This window comes from Sapajus apella, unplaced genomic scaffold, assembly GCF_009761245.1.
Source record: "Sapajus apella isolate SASKATOON/1434 unplaced genomic scaffold, GSC_monkey_1.0 scaffold30, whole genome shotgun sequence".
In the NCBI taxonomy this organism is placed as follows: Eukaryota; Metazoa; Chordata; class Mammalia; order Primates; family Cebidae; genus Sapajus; species Sapajus apella.
This window is the reverse complement of record NW_022436970.1, coordinates 533,499-548,310: the sequence shown is the minus strand read 5'-3', so window position 1 is coordinate 548,310 and position 14,812 is coordinate 533,499. Positions and strand designations below refer to the sequence as shown.

The following is a 14,812-nucleotide window of genomic DNA, read 5'->3' as shown; positions in this document are numbered from 1 at the left end:
AAGTGACAGGATTATAAAAAACAGAAAGACAAGAACTATTACAGATTGGAGGAGACTAAGGAAATGTGACAATTAAATGAACTGGATTCTGGAACACAAAAATGACATTACAGGAAAAACTAGTGAAATCTAAGTAAGGTCTATAGTTTATAGTATTGTGCCAGGTTTTTGAAAATTCTTTTATCATTATGTGGATGTTAACATAAGGAGAAGCTGAAAGAAAGTTATTCAGGGAATATCTTTGCAACTTTCAAGTCTAAAATCTAAAATTACCTCAAAATAAAAATTAAAAAGAAAGAAAAGGGGAAGGAGGAAGGAAAATCATGAAAAATATCCATTACATCTTTTCCTTGGGCACATGACTAGTCTATATTTCCCACCATCCCTTACAGTCAGGTTTTGCCATGCAACTGAGTTTTAATCAACAGACTATGAGCAGAAATGCTCATTGTGTGCCATTTCCAGGCTCAGACATTAAAAAAAAAGAAGATAATCCCCCACTATTCCCCCTCACACTTTCAGCAGGTAGATGCAGTGATTCCCTGGTGGGAGAGCAGATCTGCTAGATGGAAGGAGCCTAGGTCCCCAGGTCAGTGTAGAGGAAACCCACCTGCCAGGGAAAAACACCCATCTCAAGCTCTTTGATATATAAGCAATAAAGTTCTGTTGTATTCTACCATTATACATTTGGCAGGTCTATTTTTCAGCACAAACTAAAATGAAAACATATTTATAACTTTTCCAGCACTTATTTCCCACTAGGGCATGCCACAAGTTTTATTCTTTCAAATGTTTATCTCCATCACAAGGGCTAGACATAACTAATAATACATTTGGCAAGTACAAAGAGCTGCTGATTGCAATATATGTTAAAGGGAGAAACTGAATATATAACTCTTCATTATATGACTTTAGTTTATCTTCCTGGAATATATCCAGTCACAAAAGAATATTGTTTTCCTCAGAAAAAATGAGCCAAGTAGATTCTTCTTTATGCCACGCTGGTAAAGGAGAAAAAGCAGTGCTACTAAGTTCCAATAAGAAATTTTCCCCATCTCTATGTTAGTCTGCCTTTATAATCATTCAGGTGGAAAAGGTTGATAAGACAATGTTGGGCAATTCTTTCTAATTACTCCCTTTGAAATGTTTACTACTAACAGGACCAATCAATGTTCTCATTATGCAAATATTTCTTATCTACTGTTCAACTTTCGTATGACCACTGGATATCAAAGATGTATGATAATGTACTATGTAACAAACACTGTGAAGAATTAGTAAATTTAGAAGACACAGACCCTTGCCTCAAAGATGTTACAATGTATGATTCATCCCAGCTAACAAATGTACAAGGAAAATTAAACAGGAAAAAAATGTGTTTTATGGTACCCTGAGAACATGATGGGAAAATCACCTTACTGGTCCCATAGATAAATAAGTACTTTAAATGTTTTATCACCTCAAAATCAATGTCATACATTTAAATTCTTTTGTGGGAGAGGCTCAATACATATTCCCACTCCTCCTACCCTCACCATTACCCATTCCAGAAACACCCTTGCTCTTAGGAGAACCCTAACCCTGCAGGCATTGGGTAGGTATGGGCTTCTAATACAGGCCATCAGAGAATGCTGGGAAGGATAGCTAAACTTGTGAAATTAAAAAAATTAAAATGTTTTATTCTTTCAGCTCTACTCTACATAGCAATACAATTTTAGGCTAGTTCCTTAACCATGCTAAGTCAGTTTCCTCATGCATATAAAATTATGACTGGATTAAATGTCTGTCTAGCTCTGCCACTTGAGTTGGTGATATAATTATTTTGAGAAATAACATGAAACCACTAGCTTCCCGGTACTCCCATTTTTTTAGGATTCCATTGGACATAATAATAAAGATATTCAGGCCAGGCACAGTGGCTTATGGATGTAATCCCAGCACTTTGGGGGGCTGAGGTGGTCAGATCACTTGAGCACAGGAGTTCAAGACGAGCCTGAGCAACATGGCAAAACCCTGTCTCCACCAAAAATACAAAAATTAGCCAGGCATGGTGGCATATGACTGTAATTCCAGCTACTCAGGAGGCTGAGGCACAAAAATCACTTGAGGAGGAGGTTGCAGTGAGTCAAGATTGTGCCACTGCCCTCCAGCTTAGGTGATGGAGTGAGACTGTCTCAAAAAAAAAAAAAAAAAAAGATATTCAACATTCCAGAAATTTGTTACCCCAAATAAATAATTCATAATGCCAATATAATAGCATAATAGAAGTCAAACTTCAGGATGACTACTGAGTGATCAGATGGACAATAAGAACAGCTGAGTCCAGCTCCAGAAAACTTCTGTTATAGCTCACATGCATTCACTCAACAAATATTGACCGAGCACCCACTATGTCCAGGACATTGTTCTAGATGCTTCAGTTTTACTGGTAGACAAAACAGACAAAAATTCCCTCCCTCGTGCTGCTTACATTCTAGTAGAAGAATCATAATTAATTAATAATTTAAGCAGTAATTTACATACTGTGTTAAAAAGTAGTAAGTACTATGAGAAAAAAATTAGGCAGGGGAGGCAGGAGTGTATGATGTCAGAGGGATCCATTTTAATTAATAAGGTGATCATAGAGGTCTTTTCTGGAGTTTAGCATAGAGTTCTATGCTAGCCTCAATTTTATTGGTGATACACTGTGTGCCTTTAGGCAAAGAATATATATTCCTATGCCTTACTCTTCAGATAAATGGGTAAAGTCATAAACCCCACCCCTTGCCAACAGCCCACTTCAGGAATAAGAACCCTTGTTTCCTTGGAAGAAGATTGTGTCTACTTCTAGAGTAGGAAAAAAAAATCAATAGAATCCAGTACATTCTTCTGTCGCAAGAGAACAATGATGCTTTCAATAAATGTCAACACCATAGAGGCTTTCAAGGGCATACAAAGCAAAACTGTGACAATCTGAGCTTCAAATATGTAATAGCTATATTGTGGTTAATTGGAATATATTAAACCTACGAAAGGTCCTATGTTCATAGCGATACTCAAAGGATAAAAGGTAATATAGGATGTTGATAAAGTTAGTTGTAATATAAAAGGATAAGGTAGTAGAATGTATGCTATATTTTAATAAGTAGAAGAGTATTACTATAAGAACTTTGTTTCTTCTACTAATGATATATCTCTTTATAAATTAAAAATATACACTTTTTCTGTTTAGGCACAACAGTAGACAAAGAGGAGGGAACCACTTCAGAAAGTTATGATACAAATCCAAAGAGAGATAGGAGATGGTATTATAGAAAACTTTTAACTCACCATAAAATGAAAAGGATTAGCAGTTGTCTCTTCCTCTCCCATTCAGGGGGAAATAAATATACATTTAGATTTCTCACAGTCCTGGCAATGCTTCCACTTCACTCTTTCTTCGCCTGCCATATTTGCTACAGATCCACTCCAGAGAGATGGGATAAGATCTATCCATTAATGAACTCCTTCTAGTTAAAACTTAAGAGATTTTAGGTAATTCTTCTGACAGATGATCAATCCACTGGAAGCCAGGTCACTTTTCAGACTTTGTTAACACTTCACTGGCCTTCACACACCTGGAACAGTCTCTTCCTTTGACATCATCTCCTTAACTTGTATACCACAGACTGTAATTTTTTAATATACAGTGGAAAAGCCTGAGTTTTAAGAATGAAAAAACCAAAGAAGCACTAAGTATGGTCCTAAGAATGAAGCAACCAATTAAAAGGCACCCTTTGTCAAAAGCCATTACAGCACACCACAGATCGAATGACATGCATCAAGTGCTTGTTCCATACAGACGGCATGCTGAGAAGCTGAGAATGCCAGAAAACATAAACCATGATCTCTATCCTCAAAAAGTAAGCTGAAATTTTCATTTTCATAGAAGCTACCCTGGGGAAAAAATTAACATACTACAGAGAAAACTCTGTATCATTCCAGTGCCCAATGGTCATACCAATGACCCACAAACATAATGTGAGACTGTGGGTAATAACTGCAGGATCTCTGAGGCAATTATACAAGTTTAGGGGAACATATTTTAAACAATGGTCCATGTATATTTGCTGACAAACACTGACGTTATGGCTGCCATTCATGGTGGCACAGATTCTCACCTCTTTTGCATTCTTAGTATGAATGAACGCTGTCTGTAAACATGGACTTCTTTTGTGAATTCACAAAGCTTTGGAAGCAAAAGAAATTATTTCTTAAAGAATAACAAACCTTCAATGGTTACAATTTCATTTCTGGGTGGGCCACTTAATGCCTCCAAATACAGAGAGTTCCTTCTGAGCATGGTTCACTGTTTTTACCACCAACATGCTAAATGCCATTTCCTTTCCTTGCTCACATCTGTCAAAACTCTCTACTATCCTCAGATCTAGATTAAGTGCTCCTGTAATACATCCTCAACACACCCTGAATGTTTCATTCAAAGTGTTTATTTCAGTTAATATTTATAAAATTACTAGTTACATGAATGCTTCCTCTGCCAGATTATAGATTGCATAGAGCAGAGACATCATCATTAAAGCTTAGTATAAAACCTGGCACTTACTAGGCTTAAATGAATAAATGATCGACTCTTGTGTGATACTTACAGTTTAGTACAACAACATTTCTTACCCTGAACCACTAACAAGAAGTGGCCAATGCATCCAGCCTTCATCAGCCTCTCCTTCTCTTACCCTTCTAGTGTGCTGTTAACATAGGAGAAAATGTAAGTGGTCAATGAAACCATATTCAGTACAGTTTTTAAAAACATAGATACGGTATAGCAGTACAAGATGCAAAATACGAAACATAAATTTGAATTCATGTCATTTTCCAGCTCCATTACTACCAAAAACAGTCAAACAACAGTTGCAGTAACTGTACTTTTGCCCTACATTCACTCTCATGTGTTATGCTAGTATCCAGACTACAGTACCTAATACTATTCTTTACCATGAGGAGCAAGAACTCTTCTTTCTGTGGAAGGAGGCTGTGTCTACATGTAGGGCAGGAAAAAAATCAGGAGAGTCTGGAACATCCTGCTGCTGTTGCCAGACAGCAATGATGCTTTCAAGAATGTCAACACATTTGAAAGGAGGCTTTCAAAGGCTCACACAAAGCCAGACTGTGACAATTTGAGCTTCAAATATGCAATAGTTATATTGTGGTTGATTGGAATATATTAAACCTGTGAAAGGTCCTTTGTCCATGCTGATACTATAAGAATAAACGGTAATAGAAGGTGTTGATAAAGCTAGTTGTAATATAAAAAGATAAAGTAATAGAATATATGCTATATTTTAATGAGTAGAAGGATATTAATATATAGTACCCTTTGTTTCTTCTATTAATGATATATTTCTTTATAAATTATGAATGTATTTTATTCTGTGTGGGCACAACAGTAAACATAGGGAAGGGGACAGTGAGAGAACTGAACAGTCCTGGGGAAAGCAGATACAGTACCCAAAACAGAGAGGACTGAGAATTACCCACCAATGGTCACATACAGTAACGTGGAAAAAAGAGTGCTCAATGTTCTTATCAGCACCTGTGATCATGCACCATTACTAAGTAAATGAAAGGTTTGGCTGTGTATCAAAAATGATGGATTAGCTAAATTTCTATATAGAGGGGATAATTACAGAGCAAATCATCATCTCCTAGGAGAAAAAAAAATATTCTAGATGATCTTACTAATTATAGTAAAATTCTTTAAGGAGTGAATATGTTTTAATAATGCTAACACGGCCGGGCGTGGTGGCTCAAACCTGTAATCCCAGCACTTTGGGAGGCCGAGGCGGGTGGATCACGAGGTCAAGAGATCGAGACCATCCTGGCCAACATAGTGAAACCCCGTCTCTACTAAAAATACAAAAAATTAGCTGAGCATGGTGGTGCGTGCCTGTAATCCCAGCTACTCAGGAGGCTGAGGCAGGAGAATTGCCTGAACCCAGGAGGCAGAGGTTGCGGTGAGCCGAGATCGCACCATTGCACTCCACCCTGGGTAACAAGAGTGAAACTCCGTCTCAAAAAATAAATAAATAAATAAATAAATAAAATAATGCTAACATACCCAGGCATTAAAATACAATAACAGGACAATGGCTCAGGTACTGCTGGCTATGGGAAATTTAAAGACTAAATTATTTTTGTGATAACACCAGTCAAAAGTTAAAATCAGTATGAACAATAGGTGCTTAAGGGTCTCATGGTACAATACATAAAACTTCACTGTAAAAAGAAAATGAACTCCATGTAATGTTCCTATAAGCAGGTCTAATATCTCAACCAATAATTAACCTGATACTTCATTCCTATGACATCACATGAAATTACAAAATCCCTGGGAAAAAAAATCAAAATAATAAGACCCTAGGAAGCTATCAAAATAAGTACAACACTTGGAAAATATAGGCTCTAATACACAAGCACAAATTAAAGTCATGGTGCTGATGTTTTAGGTTTAAGCATAACTCTAGAAATAGTTTTGAAATCATTGTATTTGTATATAGTTTATCTCCTGTTTAAAAAAACATCAGATGTACTAGTTTGAGTATAATTTAAATTGCTTCAGGGAATTAGTCAACTTGCAATTGTTGTTTAAATGCTTGGATAAGTTGGGTTTTTAAATTTTATGTATTTAATAATTCATCATCAAACTGCATAGTGGTTGATGTTGTTTTCCATGTTCAGAGGTCTCTGGGACAAAAGACCTATCAATAAGAATTTAAAATATATAGAAAACTTCAGGACTTAGGCTGCAATTGAGTCCACAAAGAATATAAGTATTCATATATATTTCTGCCATGACTTAAAAGGTTATTTCAACCATATATATATTCAAAGAACATTTTGCCAGAGCAGGAGTTTAGGCTTTGTAGTCCTAGAACTAAAATCAAAGATATTACATAGGTACTTACATACCAAGAGAGAAAATTAATTTCAAAACAAATTTATAGAAAAAATTTAAAATATAATAATTGAGTATAATTTGTTATAATACAAGTCTACTAATAACAAAAATCGAACTCTTCTTTCCCTTCTTTAGGAGGTAACATTTTGCTTAATTGGGGTTCAAAGTTAGTGTTCCTTGTCATCAAACCCAATTATAAATGTTCATCTGCTAATGATGATCAGTTGAAAATTTCATCTTTGAAAATGTCTTTGTACACAGATAGGTACTGCCCAATAGTAATGTCAATCCATAAACATATTATTTTAGTTGAACATATTCATCATTAGAAAGCATTTATGAAATTATTTTAGATTCTTCTCTTGATATTTGCCTTTCAGCATGTCATTACATTAATAACCTCCAATTGAAGGTAAGGTAAAAGTTCCTCAATTGCACAAATAAATGAATGTTTAATTGCATTTGAATTGAGGTCCAAAAGTGCTGCTGAAACTATAATTTGATCTTGGAAATTACATCCACTGCAAGTCTGTGTAGGAGTGGAGATTTCACTACTTGTTTTAGCATTTGAAAACATGAGAACTGATTGACATTACTTGTGATTCAAATGTTAACTGTCATCAAAATAACTTTACCACAGTATAATATTTGCATGTATGTGATGTTTTACCTTGTAATTTTAAGTGGAATTCATTAAGAAACATTACGAAATCTACCTCGAGTTAATTTCAAAGCCATATAGTGTTCCTTAAATGTTGAAGTTGATTTTTCTCATTCTGAAAAATTTTAATTTTCCCCTGAACTCAGAAGTATCATATAAACTTAACTACTAAGTTATCAAACTGCTGCCTAGCAGGGCAAGAGAAAAGATTAAACTTCTATTTCTGACCCAAAAAAATGCAGAACTGATGATGGTTATATCCACAAGAGTAAATGAAGTTCACTATTGATACTATTGGATTAGTAACATATGGTAGACTCAAATATTTTCGGCAAAGAACTTGCTAATGAATAATGCCAGGAATAGGCCTTAAACATTCCACATTTTGACAAGATTTATAAATTTGGCCAACTAAGCTTTTTTTCTGCTTCACACATATTTTTACCACAATGAGTTCTAATAAATCTTAGCAAATTCCATTTCAAGTTTCTTGGTTAGTGTTTCTCAAATTCTTTGAAAATATTCCCCCTGTAATTGTAACTTGCAGACTATTCATAGAGACTAATTATTTAAACACTTCAAACTTGGTATTGACTCCTTAAATAAAAAACAACTGAGCAATATCAGTAACATCACTGACTCATCAAGAGACAAGAAAAAATAAAACATTGAAATGAATTTTTCTCTGCTTTTTATTTGACTACTGGTGTCACTCTCAATGTCTTTAACTCTTTGAACAACTGTTCTCCCCAAAGGGCTAATAGTCTTAAATACGTGTATTTTCTCTGCACGCATTCCTTCAGTTGCTGCAACTGAACTCAGTTTAAGTAACCTAATATTAATAAACAGATTTCTTTACTTGATTAACAAATGAGCCACTCAAAACTCAGTGGCCTCATTTTAATTTTTTATTTTTGTAAAGAAATTCTACAGTGATGATATTAAATGTTCTAGTTTATCTCACTCTTGCTTTTCTGTGAGTTGGAAATATTGTGATAGATCTTCAACCTAGTAATGTTAATGTATATTTGTATTATTTTAGCACAGCTGTAGTGTCAGTGCACAATGAAAACAATGATTTGCCCTCTAATTTAGTAACGAAACAATCTACACTCCACCATGCCTAAAAGTATGACATTTGAAGTTCACTTTTCCCATCTTGTTTTGGCATGACGGCTACGTACTGGCAATAACAAATAAATACAATGCCATTGTGGCAGGCCAATTCTCCCTGACAATCACACAGACAGGCCTGCATAGCACTCCAGCAACACAGACAAATTTCCATAGAACTGCCTTAACATCGAGCAAATAGTTAAATTTAGGGAAATCAGTGCCCAGGCATCAAACCTAGAAATGAAACATATGGTCAGTAGGAGTCTTGCATGGACTTCTCCCTAAACTGGAGCAAGCCAAAATAATAGAGGCAGTCTTACATTCCTAGTGCCAGGACCTGTCTGAGAGTCAAGGTAACAGAGGCAGCTGTTTTAATGGATTCATTGGAGAGTGCAAGGCAGCTCTCTGGACCAAGCTGTAAAGGAGGTAAGATAGAAATAATCACACCCGTACCACAGTAGACAGGCCTTGAAAGTACTGGGGCCCTTTAAATTGAACTTAGCAAGCATTTTTTGCCTCTGATCTTCTAGTTGAAACAAAATTAGTTACCAACAGATTTAGGCGAATGCTATACTGCACATAGGCACATAACCCCAACCTATATAAGCACTAAAAAAATTGTAACACTTTGAGTTGGTCTGGTGGAATTAACTCTGGGCTTCTCCCTGTATCCGGTTACAGCAATAAATTCCCTTCTTTCCTAGTTTGTCTACTTCTCATTATTGGGCCTCAAGAAAATGCCGCCAGATCCAGCTTGGTTCCAGTAACCCTATGGTACAGTTGTAAGTGCAGCACTCAAAATGCTGTCAAGTAATAACTACACCACTTTAATTTGTAGTGTGTGGAGCAGCAGTGCAGTGATGAAAATACCATATATGGTCTTTGTTGCAACTAGTCAGTACTGCCAATCCAGTGCAAAATCAGCCATAGAAAATATGCAAATGGGCCAGGCGTGGTGGTCTATAATGCCAGCACTTTGGGAGGTTGAGGCAGGTGGATCACTTGAAGTCAGGAGTTCGAGACCAGCCTGGCCAACATGGTGAAACCCTGTCTCTACTAAAAATACACAAATTAGCCAGGTGTAGTGGCATGTGCCTGTAATCCCAGCTACTCAGGAGGCTGAGGCAAGAAAATTGCTTGAACCTGGGAGGCAGAGGTTGCAGTGAGCCAAGATCATGCCACTGTATTCCAGCCTGGGCTCACAGAGTGAAACTGTATCAGAAAAAAAGAAAGAAAGGAAGGGAGGGGAGGGGAAGGGAGGGGAGGGAAGGAAAGGAAAAAGGAGGGAAGGGGAGGGAGGGGAGGAGAGGAGAAGAGGGGAGGAGAGGGGAGAGGAGGGAAGAGAGGAGGGGAGAGGAGGGAAGAGAGGAGGGGAGAGGAGGGGAGAAGGGAGGGAGGGAGGGAGAGAAGGGAGGGAAGGAAGGAAGGAAAGAAGGATGGAAGGAAGGAAGGAAGGAAGGGGGGAAGGAAGGAAGGAAAGAGGGAAGGAAGGAAGGAAAGAGGGAAGGAAGGAAGGGAGGGATCAAAATGGGCCAGGCATTCACACCTGTAATCCCAACACTTTGGCTGCCAAGGAGGGACAATAGCTTGAGACTAGGAGCTCAAGATCATTCTGGCAATATGTCAAAATCCCATCTCTACAAAAAACAAAAATGTAGCCAGGCATGGTGGCATGTGCCTGAAATCCCCTCTACTCAGGAGGCTAATATGGGAGGATCCTGTGAGCCTGGAGTTCAAGGCTGCAATGAGCTGTGATTGCACCATTGCACTCCACCCTGGACACAGAGCCAGACCTCGTCTAAAAGAAAAGAAAATACAAAAATGATTAACGGTGATTATGTTCCAAATAGCCTTTGTGAAGACTAAAGTTTAAATTTATTTTATCATAAAATATGATACATCTTTTAATTTTTATCTAACTATTTCAAAACGTAGAAAACATTCCTAGCTGGCAGGCCATATAAAAACTGGTAGTAGGCTAGAGTCAAACTGTATGTTACCTACCCCTTATTTGGAGTACATATCTTACTTCTCCCACTTCCTGGTTCAAGACCTACAGTGATTTAGAAAGGTACATGGTCAGAGCCAGTTAATCAGCATTGATTGGCTCCTCATCCAGGCAGGGTAGATCCTGCTTTATTAAAAGGATGATTATTTCTACTAGATTGCTAATAATCTAGTTCCAACAGAACCAGTGATTGGCCACTTTTAATTACCTTTTGGAAAACCTCCTAGTCATGTCTCAATTTTGACATTTATTATAAATCCGTCAACATCAAAATCATTCCTAACTTGCCCACTTTTTATTCAAGGTCAGATGTGTGGTCCTGAGAAGATACTGTTCAAATTATTGAACCAGATCCTTGATTTACTTGTGTCTCCCAAATAAGGAGGCCTGTGGAAGGATCTGGCTCATTCTTGACAAGTGGGGACTTCCAATAGCCAGGGAACCCCTACTACATAGTTGGTGCTGTGTTTACACTTTTTCATTTGAACCTAAGATCATGGGTCATAGAGAATGCTGCTTTCCAGAAACTAGAGCAGGGACTCCAGCTCCCAGGTACAATTCAAGATCTGTCAGTTACAGTGATTTGCTCAAAGTTTCTATCTCATCCTCTTTTTTTTTTTTGACCCTTTCTGCCTGCCTCTTTCCCCATCTCACATTTTTTTTTTTCCCCTGACTTAAAATAGGAGAGACTGATTCAGTCCACTAGGTACACTTGATTTAATCATACATTTAGGAGGGATGCCTCAGGGTAAGAAGTAATAAGGATATTTCCTTTGAATCTCTGCTCCTAGCTCACTATGTCAAGCCTATGTCTTACTCAAGACCCAAAGCTAATTATTATTATACATTTTACATTCTCAAGGACCACCCCTTTAGACTGGCAAAAGCATGTGCCAAGACTAAAACATCCTTCCTTTATGTGAGTGCGGGGAGGATAACCAGGGAGAGACCTGGCACAATGTGAGATTATTAGTGGTCTAACAGGAATCGTGGGGCTGAGGATGCTGTAGGGGAGTTGGGGCCAGAGTCATAATGCTTTTTGCCTACATCAGGTTTACAGTAGGAGAAAGGTGCCCTCTAGTGGAATTAAAAAGCATAACAGTTCTTACTATTAAAACATCTGTTTCTACAGGTAGTCATTACTGACTGAAATTCTGACGCCATGTGCTGGCATAATTATTTTTACCAGTAACAACTAACATAGATTACTTATTACATGCCAGGAATTGTGCTAAGTAAGCACTTTACAAGCATTACCTCACTCAATCTTCACATCTGTATGAGATAGATACCATAGCTCCACTTAAGAAATTGAAGATCAGATGTTTAATTTGCCTAAGATACTCTAGATAATAAGAGAATAAACAGAAGACAGTTAAATTTTAAACGCTCCTAAGAAAACTGCCTCATAAAACCATGTACATGCACGCGCACACACAAATACACACACACACACACACACACACACACACAAGAACTAGAGAAATTTCTGAAATATCTGCAACTCTTTGCTCATTTTTTCTTCCCCTATCTTTTTTAAAAACCATTTTATTAAGGTATGATTGATGTTGCTTTGCTTATTTTTAATGGAATATCTATTCTTCTTTGTCTTGGAATAAGTAAATCTGTTTCTGAATAAAGCTTTATGTTTCTCCCAGGTTTCCCTTTTAAAAATTACTGAATATTTATGATTTAAAGGGACACTGACTTTTCATCAGGGGCACCATCATGAGCCAGGTGACTGTCACCAGTGCTTCTGGAACACCTGTAAAAAGATAATTCTCTGTCTTCATTTCTGTTTTCTTTTGCTTGTGTCCCCCACCCCCAAAAAATCATTCAATAAATTAAATATTGTCTACTACTGCAATCTAAAATAAATCAACAGCCCTCTTAACATCGTTATAAAAACAGTATATTCTGGGAACTTATTTTACACTAAAACATCATACAAACTTCACTAAGAGTAGCTTTATCTCTGAACAAAAACAATAAGCCTGCATTCTACCTTTCATTACTATCTAAAGAAATTAACACAGTGTATTATTGCCATGTCATCAGGTTTTAAGGACTGGCTACTGGAAAGAAAAAAAATAATGGTTGGTTTTTGTATCTGAAAAAAGTTCCACTTACTGCAAGCACAAATTAATATAGGGACTAACAAAAAAATTAATATTCATTTTAGGCTGCATCAAAATGCTAATCCCCTTCCTTTTGCCCACAGAATAAATCTAAAATTTTTGGCTGAGTATATCAAGAGCCTCAGTTGGGACCTGAAGCCACCTTCTTAGCCTCATTCATTGAGAAAACAAGTATTTTGGGAGCATTTTACATAACTGCTAAGCGCTCTTCTAATTGTTAGGGATACAATAGTGAATGAAACAAAGGTCCTAACCTCAATATTAAAGAAAAATAAAGGAGGAAAGAGGCAAAGAGTAATGGCATGAACAATGGTGGTGGTTAGGGTCAGCCTCTGGTAAATGACATTTGAGCAGACACCTGAAGTGAGAGAGTGAATCATGGAATATTTGAGGAAAGACTATCCAGGTGGAGGGAACAGTGCAGAGGTCTGAAAGCAGACACTCGTGATTGTAGTAATTGAGAACAGCAAGACCAATATGGCTGAATTATACAGCAAATGGAGTGGTAGAAAATGCACTGGCTTTATTAGGTGAGTGTACTGAGAGATATTGGCATATCGTAGAGCTTTCTAGACCATGGCAGGAACTTCTGTTTTATTCTGAAAGGAAGGAACTGGAAATTTTAAGAGATACAACATCATGTTACATGTTTGTAAAAGATTGTTCTTGCTGTAGTTCTTGCTGGAGAATAGAATGGGGAGGAAATATTTTTGCCTTACAGGCAAAAGCAGCTTTATGTCTTATTCCTAGTGTCTCCTCAACCAAATGTATTACAACTTTGGCAGTTAGTATTTTCTGAGATCATATGTGTCAGGCATACCCTTTCTCAGTTAACCCTCAAAACAAAAGTGCAAAGTATGTATTAAAAAAGAGAGAGAAAACAAAAAAGGGCTTGGGCAAGGTCAGGATACTTGTCCACAGTAGAGAGCTAATAAAATAGTGGAATCATAAATCTGTTGATCCTGAAGCACAGATTTCTTTTACAGCACACACTATTCTGATTCAACAAGTTCTGTAGCAGGCTTTTCGCCACTCAGTTTTTGCACACATATTATCTCTTGGCTAGAAAAAGAACACCCTTCTACTCAATTTCCTTGATGGTAAACTTCTGTTCATTTTTCTATATCAACTCAAGTATCCCCTCCTAAGTTAAATCTTTCCTGGTGTTTCCCAGGCTACTTAGCTGATCTATCTTCTATGCTTCTTCATCATTGTTCTATCTTCATTTATCTGAAACAATAGTTACCTGGTTGTAGTATACATTTCTCCATTTATATATTTCCTCCACTGAGTTCCTCATTGTAGAGTGATGCCTTATTCGTGATCACTGCTCCCCCAGCCCCCGCCACACACACACCAAGCACAGTGCCAGGAGTCAAATAAATACTAGTCAAATAAAGTATTATAATAAACTATTAAACATAGAGTCTCCACATTCTACTCTATGAATTCTGGACATCTGGTGCCACATTAGAAAAACTGAAAGCTGGAAAGCATCTAGAAAAGTGAAACAATAATGAATAAATAAAACTTTTACCAAAGAAATAATTTAGAAACATTGAGCCTAAATGATGGAACATTACTTCCATTGATTTCAACATTAGGAATACTGAAATATGTATATGAAATTGTCTTAAGAGGCAAAATTAAGAGCAAAATGTGAAGACACAGAAATGTAAATCATGACTTAACTGAAGCAAGAATATGCTAAGAAACAAAGTATTAGATTTGCAGAGAATTTTCCATTTCCAGAATTGTTTATATAAAACTATATGACCATCTTGATGAAAAGTAATGAAAGGAATACTCCATGCTCCTGATATATTGAGGGTACCATTTATGTAACTCCAAAATATATACAGTAGACCCAGATTTATAGTTCATAAAGTATTTTATGAAGTTATAAAATTCATTAAATTTTGAAAATATTGGCTTAAGGTTTTTCATGGTTCCTC

General features: G+C 36.8%; 1 pseudogene; it reads right to left on the bottom strand.

Annotated features, from left to right (window-relative positions):
* LOC116561683 overlaps positions 1 to 4,321 on the bottom strand; it is a 72,276-nt pseudogene extending 67,955 nt beyond the window's left edge.
* Positions 4,322 to 14,812: the final 10,491 nt, after the last annotated feature.